At 38.3% G+C, this 13,295-nt stretch overlaps 1 long non-coding RNA gene and 1 pseudogene across 2 annotated transcripts in view; one reads left to right on the top strand and one right to left on the bottom strand.

The window, feature by feature from the left end:
* LOC123606317 overlaps positions 1-13,295 on the bottom strand; it is a 241,392-nt gene that overhangs the window by 209,835 nt on the left and 18,262 nt on the right. The window lies entirely within an intron of this gene.
* LOC123606314 lies at positions 2,331-3,689 on the top strand (annotated as a pseudogene).

Below are 13,295 nucleotides of genomic sequence, written 5' to 3'. Positions count from 1 at the left end.
TAAACTCAAATATATTAAAACCTAAAACATTTTGCATAGCAAAGAACATCAGAATCAAATGAAGAAGAAAAATGCCCACTGGGAGTTAAATATTTCTACTTATGCTACAAAAAGGCATTTATCTTCCTAACATGTAAAGGGCTCTTAAAAATCTAGAAGACCAGAAATCTATAAAAACATTAGGCAAAATACCAGAACAAGCACATCAGAGAAAGAAATGTAAAGAGCAATTAAGTGCACAAAAAAGACCCATAAATTTCATTCACATGAGAAATATACATACAATTTCACTGATACAGCATTTCTCATATTGACAAAAAATCCACTAGTTTGAAAATATATACTGTTGGTGAGGGAACAAAGAGGTATACACTGCTGTTGGGAAATGGAAAATAGTACAACTCCACATGATCAGGGATTTGGCAATACCTAACAACATTTTACATGAGTTTACACCCAGAGTAATTCCTCTTTTAGACTGTATTAGGAAGCTATACCATCAAAAAGAAAATAACATATGTACAATGTTATTCATTACAGCATTATTTGTACTATCAAAAGATTATAAACTCAAATGTCTACTAAAAAAAGGACTGGTTGAGTAAACTATGGTTACTCCCACACAACGATGTACAAGGAAGCGGTAAAAAAAAAAAAACAACAATGAACAAGATCTCTATATGCTAATATAAAGTGCTCCTGCTGAAGAGAGCAAGATACAGAACAATGTAGATAAGTGTGCTTCTTTTATGCCAGAAAGGAAGGGAATAAATAGGCCAATAGAGAGTAGAAAGTAGTAAGAAAGAGAGTAGTAGTAGAGAGTAGTAGTAATAGTAGAAAGAGAGTAAGTAGGTAGTAGAAAGTAGTAGAGAGTGATAAGTAGTAGAAAGAGAGTGATCTACTTATTTGCTTATTATTTTCAAAATGAGACCCAAGAAAAATAAGTCAGAAACTAAGAAAATAGGCTATCCATGTGGGAGACAGAGTAGAAGGGACAGGAATGGAAACAATACTCTGAGAATTCCGTTTTATATAGTTTAAACTTTGAGTCACATAAATGTTTTACTGTGCTGTAAGACCAAAATTAAGGCTTGACATGATGTGCTGCCTTGACATCTGGTAAAATCAGGAGGGTCTTGGACTAAAATTCCCCTCTGAGCTCTGCTCCTGGGGATAGAAATCCTTAAGCCACACAACCCTCCTTTTCAAATGGACCAGACACAGTTCTTATTTATCCCTGAGTTCAGGGTTTCAGTTTTCTGACAGCCCACAGAATTATTCTAACGAGCCAATCACAGCCTCCTGCAGGAACCAGGGGCACCCAACCCACCTGATACTACAAAAGCCTGCCTTGCACAGCTCCATGCCTTTCTCTCTGTTCTTGAATCCAACCCGTGTGCCTTGCATGAAGTCCAGTGTCCTTCTCCCCCAGGCTGTGAGCATAAGTGACTAAAAAAATGCTTCTTATTCCCCTAATCTTAGGGCAAGAATCTCTACCTCATCAATGGGGTGAATGAGAGGCAATTAAAACATTTACATAATCAGAAGCAAAATACAACTTAAAAAAATTCATACCAAAAAATTGAAAACAAGCTGAAACCAAATAGAACATAGAAGATATATGATGTAAGAATATATCGAATTGGTAATATAATTACCCAGAGAAAAAGAATTCTTTCGAAGGACTTCTGACTGTTTATTTTTAGTGGAATGTATACCAAGATGTAATGGTAATGGTACTATAGTTTTGAAATTATTTTATGTATTTCTAGGACAGAGAAAATTAGGAAATATATTACTAGGGACCAAGATTTTCAGTGGAAACAAAAAAAGATACAAATAGAACATCAAAAAAGAAAAATTATGTTAAATGTTAATTTGAAATATCAGTGAAAATTCATGATTTTTAAAGGTGTGTGTGTGGATAGATAGATAGATCGGTCGATCTGTCCATTGTCCTCCATGCAGTAACATACTTAGAGTAATGAGCATCACTAGTCCGATTATCTTGATTTCCATATACTATTCCCCATACACATCTTGGAGAAATGGCTTAAGTCCATGGTGAGAGTAGAACATCTTCTTGTGCCAGAAAACACAAAAATGCTCAAATATGACATACAAGCCAAATGAGAGGAGCTACCACTGGTAATAGTTGGTCTATTTGAAACATTAAGAAGAATATGGGCCATAATTTACCAAACACGTTGAAAAAAATGAAAATCCACAAGTCCAGGCTTATTTGAAGAAAAAAAAAAAAAAAAGGCCCCAGAGTCCCAGCCAGTTCCTACCACAGTCCTGCAGTTACCCATCTTCTCTTTCCTTTCAACATGACAGATGCTGCTGTGTCCAAGGACTTCCTGGCAGGTGGAGTGACTCTTGCCATCTCCAAGACTGTGGTAGCACCCACCCAGCAGGTGCAGCAAGCTGGCAAACAAATCACCACAGGTAAGTGATGAAAGGGCATTACAGACTGCGTGGTTCGTATCCCTAAGGATCAGGGATGGTAACCTGGCCAATGTCATCAGATACTTCCTCATGCAGGCTCTCAACTTTGCCTTCAAAGATAAATACAAGTAGATCTTCCTGGGTGGTGTGGGCAAGAGAATCCAGTTTTGTCCTACTTTGCAGGGAATTTGTCATCAGGTGGTGGTGCTGGAGCCACATCCTTGTGTTTTGTGTATCCTCTTGATTTTTTCCCTTATATGTCTAGCAACAGATGTGGGCACAGCTGGAACTGAAAGGGAATTCAGAGGCCTCTGTTACTGCCTGGTTAAGCGCTACAAATCTACGGGGCACCTGGGTGGCCCAGTCTGTTAAGCACCAACTTCCACTCAGGTCATGATCTCATGGTTCATGAGTTTGAGCCCCACGTCAGGCTCTGTGCTGACAGCTCAGAGCCTGGAGCCTGCTTCAGATTCTGTCTCCTTCTCTGCCTGCCCCTCCCCAGCTCTCTCTCTCTCTCTATCAAAAATAAATAAACATTAAAAAATTTAAAAAATCTACAAATCTAGGGGTGCCTTGGTGGCTCAGTCAGTTGAGCATCTGACTCTTGATTTCAGCTCAGGTCATGATCTCACGGTTGGTGAGACTGAGCTTCACGTAGCACTGTGTGCTGACAGCGTGGAACCTGCTTGGGGTTCTCACTCTGCCTCTCTCTCCCCCTCCCTCTCTCCATCTCTCTCTCTCTTAAAATAAGTAAATAAACTTAAAAGAAATCTACAAATCTAGTGGGATTAAGGGCCTGTACAAATTTAATGTGTCTATGCAGGGTATCTCATCTACTGAGCTGCCTACTTCGGTATCTATGACAATGCAAAGGGAATGCTTCCAGATCTCCAGAATGTTCATCTCTTAATCAGCTGGATGATTGCACAATCTGTCACAGAGCTTGCTGGGTTGACTTTCTGTCCATTTGACTATTCATGGCCATATGATGATGCATCCAGGGTGCAAAGAAACTGACATCATGTACACAGGCATGCCCAACTGCTGAAGGAAGATTGCCCTGATGAAGTAGCCAAAGCTCTTCCAAAGGTGCATGGTCCAGTATTCTCAGAGGCATGGGTGGTGCTCTTGTGCTCTTGTATGATAAAATCAAGAAGTTCACATAAATTATTTCCTAGTGCATCCCCTTGTGAACAGGCATATTATATTATTCTTGACACACTGTTGGCTGTCTATTTATCAATGGCAACCATCATCTGACCAGTTTTCTCTTAAAACCACTTCCCCAATGATGGGACTCAATTATATATTTTTATTTCAGTCACCCTGATAAATAAACTTGAAGAAATAAGAAATCTGAAATATAAAAATAAATAAATTAAAATTAAAAAAAGAAATTAACCTATTTGCCAGCATTAAAGGTGGCATATCATCTCATCTCCTTATTCAGAAAATTAAAAAAAAAATTAATCTCCATAATTGGAAGCAAATATAGCTCATCCTCAATTGGTGAAGAGAAGTTTTTAAGAAGTTTTTGAAACAGAAAAGCATGCCAGATAATGAATGGAGGAGGAATGACAGAATTAGAAAATTACCCATACTACAAACTTCAGTGAAATATCTATTTGGGCAAGAATCATCAATAAATACTAAATACAGTAAGTAAAATTTTGGTTGGGTGGGGAGTGGGGGAGCAGGACATCTGCACAGTGCCAGATGACAAAGGGAAAACATATTTTTACAATGGAAAAATCTGACTGTCTCCACCTTAATCTAGTGATCAAATTAGCATCAGGAATAGTGAAGCTTTGTGAGAGCATGTGCCTGTTGAAATGATACAATATAAACTGTGCATATCATCTATGTCATGTCTTTACCAAAAATATTCACTCTGACTCTACTGGTCTAGCATCTTCACATTGTCAATGTCATGAATAAAGAGTATAGATTAAAAAAAAAACTATAAAAACCAATGCCAGATTCTTTCACAGTTGGATGAAATTGCTCTAGGTGAGACAATGGAAACTGTATTATGGACTAGTTAGCAAAAGATATAAGAAAACTTAATCTTTGTGGGTATAATATGGTATCATAATATAAGGAAATATTCTTATTTTTAGAAGATATTTGCTGAATTATTTGTAATGGAACTGTTAGAAGGTTGCAAATTCCTTTAAAATGGTTCAGCACAAGTTTAAAAGATGATAAAGCAGGTATAGCAAAATGCGCAACTGAAAACATTTATACTAACAACTTACAAGAAAAGATTGTTATTTATATCATCTGCTTTTTAAAAACACACTTCTTTGTAAGGCATGGCCAAGCTTGCAGCTGGCCAATACTCGCACTGAGAAAAACCAAACAAATGGGGTAAACTTCAAAAATTCTCTAACGAGTCAAGGCATCAAAAAATTGCTGATACAACAGGAACTAGAGGGCACAGGATTCTAGAACAAGGAGAACCATGGAGAGACATGCTGACTTCTGCAGCTTCTTTCGTTCTGGGGGATATTTGCCAAATCTGGGCTCAGGGCAAGAGGCTGTGCACCTGGACTTTGCCTAAGCACGGGGTTACTGCTGGGAGACAGACAAACCAGAGACCTCCAGTGGTCTCAGGGAGAGACAAAAACCAAAGACTTCAAGGGCTGATGGCCAGGTAGTAACAGAAGGGCAGAGCCTAAAGCTTACAGGCTATTTTCTACCCAAGACATTTGTCAAATTCTGGAGCTGTAGAGGGCATGAGGCTAAACAGCCAAGAAGAAAACCACTGAAAAGCTGAGTGGGGTTTTCTGCAGTCTCCCTGTGATATGCGTGAAGATTCAAGTTCAAGACCACCAGGGGAAGGTACCCCAGTGATCATACTAGGCTTTCAGTTAAAAGATCCTAAAAACTACCTTTTAGATACAGAAGAAAATCAGAGGCGGACAGAATCTTTTAAAAACTGCAACCAGCTTCAACTCTGCCTAAAGGTAGAGAGGTAAACTATCACTCTATCTGCTGATCAGAGAAAATGATAAAGCCTCTGAGGGTAGTTAATGTCATCTGGATCCTTTACAATGATTACCACAGGTCTACGTGCCACATAAAGATGACAGTGTCCAGGGGCGCCTGGGTGGCTCAGTCGGTTGAGCGTCTGACTTCAGCTCAGGTCGTGATCTCACAGTCTGTGAGTTCAAGCCCCACGTCGGGCTCTGTGCTGACAGCTCAGGGCATTGAGTCTGCTTCGGATTCTGTGCCTGCCTACCTTTCTGCCCCTTCCCTGCTCATGCTCTGTCTCTCTCTGTCTCAAAAATAAATTAAAAAAAAAAAGATGAGTGTCCAGAAGCATAAAAAGAAACATTCCTTTTTTTGTGTGGATTTTTTTTTTCAACGTTTATTTATTTTTGGGACAGAGAGAGACAGAGCATGAATGGAGGAGGGGCAGAGAGAGAGGGAGACACAGAATCGGAAACAGGCTCCAGGCTCTGAGCCATCAGCCCAGAGCCCGACGCGGGGCTCGAACTCACGGACCGCGAGATCGTGACCTGGCTGAAGTCGGACGCTTAACCGACTGCGCCACCCAGGCGCCCCTTGTGTGGATTTTTAAGAGCAAGGAGAAACTTCCCCATGTCTAATCCTCTGAGCTGACTTTTCCTCACATTAACTCACCCATGCCTAAACAAATTATCTGCGAATGATGATGAGATGCTCATGATTGGCTTAAACTGATTAAGGTTCATCATCCCCCTTACTCCCAATGGACCTGGAGAGGACCCAGTCTCTTTAGAAAGACATGATCTCTCAGAAGAGGATGAAGCCAATCAGGCTCTGCTAGCAAGGAAAGAAGGAATGGGATCGAGTAGGCAATCAACAATGTTGCCACATCATCTACCAGCCATTACTATGGAGACCTGAGCAAGCATTTCAATATCTTTGAGTCACAGTTTGTTTATCTTTGAAATTTAGATAATACCTCAAAAGGCTGCTGGATCTATTCAATGAAATTGTATATAAACATATTATATATGTATATATATAATATATATCCTTTTAAATGATCAAATGTCTAACATATTTAGTGCATCAATAGTGTTGGTTAATATTGTTTGCCATGGTTTTGAGTCCTTTTTTTAGACATGTTTTAGCTGTCAGTGGTCATTTAAAGCATAACAACTCAACCCTAACCCACATGTCAGGTGTGTGTGCTGAATAGCGTAGACAGTAAGACTAGTATCCACCTTGCTTTTGCTTCTCAACATGCTATGCTGACACCTGGAGAGGCATCTCTAAGAAAATGGCCCATCAGAGTATGAATTGAGGGCCACATTCTTTCTCCCCATCATTCACTCCCTCCTTGGTACCCAAATTCTGCCTTTAACAATGTACTAATTTATTACTTTTCAATTAATAAAAGTACAGGTTCAGAGGTGAACCAGTGGATAGAAGAACAAGACAGATATGGCATATGTCCCAAGAGTTCTATTTTTACTGAAAGATTTGGGATGGGTGGGAAGGTAGAGTTAAATAACTTAATAAGATTTCTCTTCTAACCAAATTTAATGAAAGTAATTCTTACTTTAATACTAAAGTAAACAGACATAGAGAACACAAAATTTTAATGGAGTTTACAAATAATATGCAAGATTTGAAGAGAACTTCTGTTTGAAGTGACTAACCATCTTCTTCTGCCTTTAGGGTCACTGCTGTAGGAAAGGTTTAGGAGCACTGTGCTTCTGATTAAATAAATATTCTGGACTTTTTCTTTTTAAGGCAAATACTAGGAATCCCTATTGAGTTTATCACAGAATTTTTTTTCTTTGAATAACAGGAGTGATGGGAAGTCATGATGGCAATGGGTACCTGTGGGTGAGGTGTCAATCCCTGAAGAGCTAGGACAAATGTCTCAAAAGAGGGACAGAGAGAAGTAGACACTGTTTCATCTAGGGTCACTGTCCATGAAGCAATGGAGAGTAGAGGCTAAGTGCATGGACCAATGATCATAGCTGTGCCATCTGCTGTCTTTATCACTCTGGCCAATGTGCTCTAAGCCTTGGTTCTTTCTATTGACCAATGGATACAATGGTGCCTCCTTTACTGTGTTCATAGTGAGAATCAAGTTAAGGAAGCTGATATAAGCTATGTATTGAGTACAGTTCCTGGCACAAAGTGAAGTGTTTAATAAATGTGATATAACCTATAAACCTACTTTACCAAGTCAAGGGTCCAAAAAACTTATTTTTGTAATTACTGAATATGTATCTATGAATGAGGATTCTGTGATCACAAGGAATGTTATTTCTCCCTTATTAGGGGGACATACCTGGCTGTAATAATTATAATACCAGGGCATATTTTGTGCAAGGAATTATCCCAAGATAATTCAGCCTTATCCTTCATCTTGGCATATGTCCCAAGAGTTCTATATTTACTGAAAGATTTGGGATGGGTGGGGATGTAGAGTTAAATAACTTAATAAGATTTCTCTTCTAACAAAGTTTAATGAAAGTAATTCTTACTTTAATACTAAAGTAACCTGCTTCAAAACAGGAGAAAAGATGATCCCTTTGCTAGTTAGTTATTATAACCAAGTAAGCTGGAAAAAGGCAGGCTTGAGGCAACAAAGATAAATCAGACATAGACCTGCTTTTAAAACCACTCTCCAGAAGGGGAGATAAGACACATATCACAGATAAGACATTCATCATAGCAGGATAGAAATTGCTAGGTGCCTCAAGGTTACAAATAAAATACCATGAGAGTTACAAAGAAATTGCATGTTGTCCTTACTTCAAAGCCAGATTAAAGATTAAGGGGAACAAGATTTAAAGGAGGAATATTTTCATCAAACTATTATATTTGCAAGAAACAGACACTCCCTTGGTTAAATACAGTAAGTCTGCTGTCTTGAAATTCATAGTAATTTTTGAACAAGGAATCTCACCTTTTTACTTTTTACTGGGCTCTGCAAATTATGTAGCTGGTTCAGAAGAGAAAGATGGGGTCAGGAAAGTAGGCTGGGAACAGGACAGTGTTCAGGATCTACCAGAGCACAGGTGACAAGGTAGTTGTTCTTACGGTCCTGGGTTCCTCCATGTCTGCCTACTTTTCTTGTTACTATCAATGAAGTACCTCACATTTTACTACATTTATCTTTTGGATTTTGCTTAATTATGGCTTTTGTTTACTGGTAACTTCTCAAGGACCTATTGCCTCATGGCCTCTTTGCCTGCCTTCTACTAAAAGTGCAGATATTTCTGTAGCATACATGAAACTGCCTAACAGAGAATGTGATATATGTATTCACTCACTTAGTATTTCCAACAGTCCTCTGAAGCAAATTACCTCCATTTTACACATGAGGACCACTGGATTATTATCCAATAATGATAAAAGCTACACCATACATAGGAACAAAGTGCTCTCAGAGAAAATACAAATACTTGAATAACTATAAATTTGGTGGCTATATTTATGATTTCCAGGGGGAAGTAACAACTGAGCTGAGGCTTAAAGATCAAAAGCATTTTTTTAGTCTAAGAAAGACAAGGGGTTATTCCAGGCAAAGGGAACAGCATAAGCAAAAGCTTAGAGAAAGAGAGTATGTTCCTTTAGGACCAGACAAATCTATTTGGGCTGAACCTGGAATTCACAGGGATTAGCCTCTGAGGAAGGAGTAGTGTGGATAAAGAGATGGGGAATACAACGTGAGGTCATACATAGGAATTTGGATTATCCCATAGAGAACCATAAGGTATTAGATATTGGTGGTGGGGGGGGGCACTGAGTGGCATGAACATTTGTTTTTAAAACAAAATTTTAGCATAAGAATGGAGAATGGGGTAAGTGGGAATGAGGCAAGAAAGCAAAGGATAAAGGGAGAGGCAGTAATGGTTTTAATGGTCTGAACTGGTGCAGTGAGGAAATTGATGCAATGTACACTCCAAGGGAGACACTGACAGAAGTTACTGAGCCCTTGCAAAGGTGTGAAGATAGAATTCAAAGTGGTCAGAACTGAGGGGGAGCTTTGTGATGACATAGAGATGGGCAAGGGTCAATGGCGACCATTGGAAAAGGGAGTAATTAAAATCAATGTTTTTTCATTGTTAATGGCTGGAAAAGAATCCTCATCAAAATGCTCTACTTTGGCTGATGGGACAAGGGACCAGGAGTAGTGAAAGGCCTCGGAGAAATTGAAAAGGAATTTAATTCCTCCACTTCTGTCAAAACTAGGGAAGAGTAGGCAAGGGTATGGTATTATATGGTTGTCAACAACTTCTTGGCATCTTCTCTGACTTCCCCACTATCTAGAGACTAGAATCTCTCACAACGTCCATTTTCCAGGTACACTGCACTTCTTCATCATCATGATAAATTAAATTCCTTTTCAGCTTTGATTTTCTTCATGTCCACAGCAGACTACAGTGTGCAAAGTACAAAGTCAGCTGGTCTGACTTATGAGAGGCTGGGACATCCTGTTCTATAAACATCTGTCATGAGACCAAAATAACCCATGTCTTTAGTGGCCAAATTTTAACAGCTATAAACTGCTTTCTGCTTTTAGTATAGAATCACTGACAAAATTCTTACTTTTCAGGTCCTACTGTTTAAAAACATTTTTAAGAATACAAATAACATAACTGTTATAGAAAATATAAATATGCACAAAGAAGAAATTAAAAGTCATCCATAATATCATCACCCAATGAAAACCACCAATAACATGTTACCACCAGCCTTCTCCATATATATTTTTTTCTTATATCTTGTAGTCATATACTCTATACTTTTGCAACCTTTTTTCTTACCAATATTTTAACAAGAAAATTAATATCATTTTACATTATTCTTGTTAATTGTAGAATATCCTCACATGTAAATGTTAAAACTGATTTTTTTAAAGGAATCTCTACCCCCGATGTGGGGCTTAAATCCACAACCCCAAGATCAAGGGTTGTATGTTCTACTGACTGAGCCAGCCAAGTGCCCCTAAAAATAATTTTTGTAATCTGATTGTATTAATTTATACTTTTCCCACCTTACATTTAATTTCCTATGTTCTCACCCTCTTAAGTCCCCCGTGTCAGTCAATCTTGTGCTTTTATTTGCCCAGGTCAATAGGATCTATATATTTCACACATGGGCCAGCTCTACCTGCTCATTAGGAAAGTCCAGTCTCACAACAACCTAGCCTGTGATGCTCTCCTCCCCAGACTTGCTGTCATCTGGCCCACTTCCAAAGACTCTCCTAGCTCTGAACACAGAGCAGTTTCATGTTCAGTCATTTACCATTTTTAAGAAGGGTAGCTTGCTAAGGAAGTCATAGTGTTCTATAAAGCCCAACACAGAGGAAAACCTTCTTTTCCCAGGCCATACCTCTAAGTATAATCTTTCCCAGCCATCTCACAAACATCTGCTTCTGGAGAAAGAAAGGAGAGAAAAGAAGAGAGAGGAGGAGGAGGAAGACAGAAAGAAAGGCTGGCTAATTCATTGCAAATTCACTGCCACTGTGAAACAGGACATAAACACCAAGGCCTACTTGTGCTCAATCTGTAATATCAGCCTTATGTTGTATCAAACCCAGCTCTATTTGTCTTTAGTTTCAAGTCTGTAATCTGGGGAAGTGGAGAGCATAAAAGCCTCGTGATGGATGTTAAGTGTTAGTGACTAGTTGGCAATTCACTGATATCTCAGGATTGATGCTAGTAGGTGAGGAGAGTCATTAAAGAGAGTAAGGCTATCAGACATCACCAAGCTGTAGAAGGAACAGGTAAGGAAACTTATGTAATCTTGGGTGATTTACATAACTTCTCTACACATAAATTGCTGGATCTGTAAAATTGGATAGTATACAGTAAGTACTCAATAAATGGTGGACTTTTTTTTTTTCAGTACCTCATACAGTGTTAGGCTTATAACATTTACTAAGTTTCATAGAATGGCTATTAATTGAATGTAATCATTGCTGCTATAGCAGAGTTGTATATGTTTCAGACTATTCTAGAGAGAGATAAAACTAACAAAACAGATGACAGTAATTGTTCTAATTCTGCATTATCAAAGCAATCTTCTGACAAATTTGGGTCTCAGGGCAGGTATGCCCAAGCATTCTGATTATTAGAAAAGACTATTCCTCTTTTAAAATAAATGAACATTACCTTGTTTGACTGGTATAAGTCAGTCTTGTAAAACCTGGTCAATTCTTTGTGGATCATAGTGTGTGTTCCACAAATATTTGTTGGATGGATGGATAGATGGATGGATGGATGAATAAGTGAATGAATGAATGAGTGAATGAATGAATAAATAAATAAATAAATAAATAAATAAATAAATAAATAAATTTGAGTTTTAATATCTGGGAAGACAAACTATTACGTGCTGTCGATTCCATATTACTGTGGTTTTCTCTATTTAAACCAGAGATAAAGAGTGCTTGGCTCCACTAACCAACTCTTTTGGATACCAAAAGAAACATAAAGTAATCAATTATCCAGATAATCCAGTTATAGAGTTGCAAGGAATATTAGAGTAGTGCTGCATAAAAAGTTAACCCTAGCCTCTTGAAATTTAAAATCTAAAGTCACTTGCCGGGTGTTTTTCAGCATCGTTCTCCTCCTACACACATCCACATTTACCTCTACTTCCAAGCTCTTAAATTTTTTTTTTTAGATTTTATTTATTTTTGAGAGAGAGAGAGACAGAGACAGAGTGTGAGGGGGAGGAGCAGAGACAGGGTCAGGCTCCAGGCTCCACGCTGTTAGCACAGTGCCAAATGCAGGGCTTGAACTCACAAACTGGGAGATCATGACCTAAGTTCAAGTTAGACACCTAACCTACTGAGCCACCCAGGTGCTCTCTACTTCCAAGCTCATAAACCAGCTTCTTTCATAACCTTAGCAAGGAGCGCCCATAACAGAGCCTTCTGTATTTTTGGAATAGCTTTGGATACAGTTACAACCTTCATGAGATTCAGAATCTATAGGGATAGTGAGTCACCTAAATTTTAGGACAACTGATACTAGAAAAAATGTTGCTTTTAATCCACCTTACCTCGCCAGACACTTTTTATAACCTAGAACTCCACATTCAGTTGAGTCAACTGTTATTTCCTGTAGATCAATAACTGGGTAACATTTCTAAATGTAGACAGTTGTTTATGGGACTGGTGGACACAGAATTACTACCTATTTCACAGAAGGTAAAAAAAATTTGCATGTGGGACAAATCATGCTGTCATGGTGGAATGATGCTTATTATTTGGAGAACTTAAAAGCATAAATCCTCATCTACATATCTCAACTCACATCCTCACCCAACAATGACTGGATGACATGATTTTTAAGGAAACTGTAGGCTCTGAAATTTGATGATCATATATTTACATTTTTGCCTATGGTGGCCTTGAGTGATACAATATAACTGTGTTTTTACACATATAGGGAACGTGGAGGGGAAGGACACATTGGGGAGACAGTCACTAAGAGGAGCTACTTTCAGGTATGGGTAGAATAAAAGAGGAATAAAGTGAGTTTAAGAAGTCTGGAAACTACATATACCCTTAATGATGCTCAAAAACTAAAGAACAAAAAAAAGACAACTAAAATTTTTTAAATTACTTTTACCCAAATGCAGCTTCAATGCTGAAAAATATGGTTCCAGACTTCCTACGCATTATACTCGTAGAAATGTTGGGATGATATTTGATAATAAGATAAGCAGTTTAGTGGAAACCCCTAGATAGACCCAGAGGACCAATATATAAAAAATAAAGTGATATAATAGTAATGATAGCTACTGTTTACCAAGCCTTTACTAAAAGCCAGGCATTATGCTAAGACATATAAAATTTCATTTAATCTTTACAACCA

This window comes from Leopardus geoffroyi, chromosome A2, assembly GCF_018350155.1.
Source record: "Leopardus geoffroyi isolate Oge1 chromosome A2, O.geoffroyi_Oge1_pat1.0, whole genome shotgun sequence".
NCBI classification, from domain to species: domain Eukaryota; kingdom Metazoa; phylum Chordata; class Mammalia; order Carnivora; family Felidae; genus Leopardus; species Leopardus geoffroyi.
Note: the sequence above shows the minus strand (reverse complement) of the source record. Positions and strands in the feature narration are given on the sequence as shown.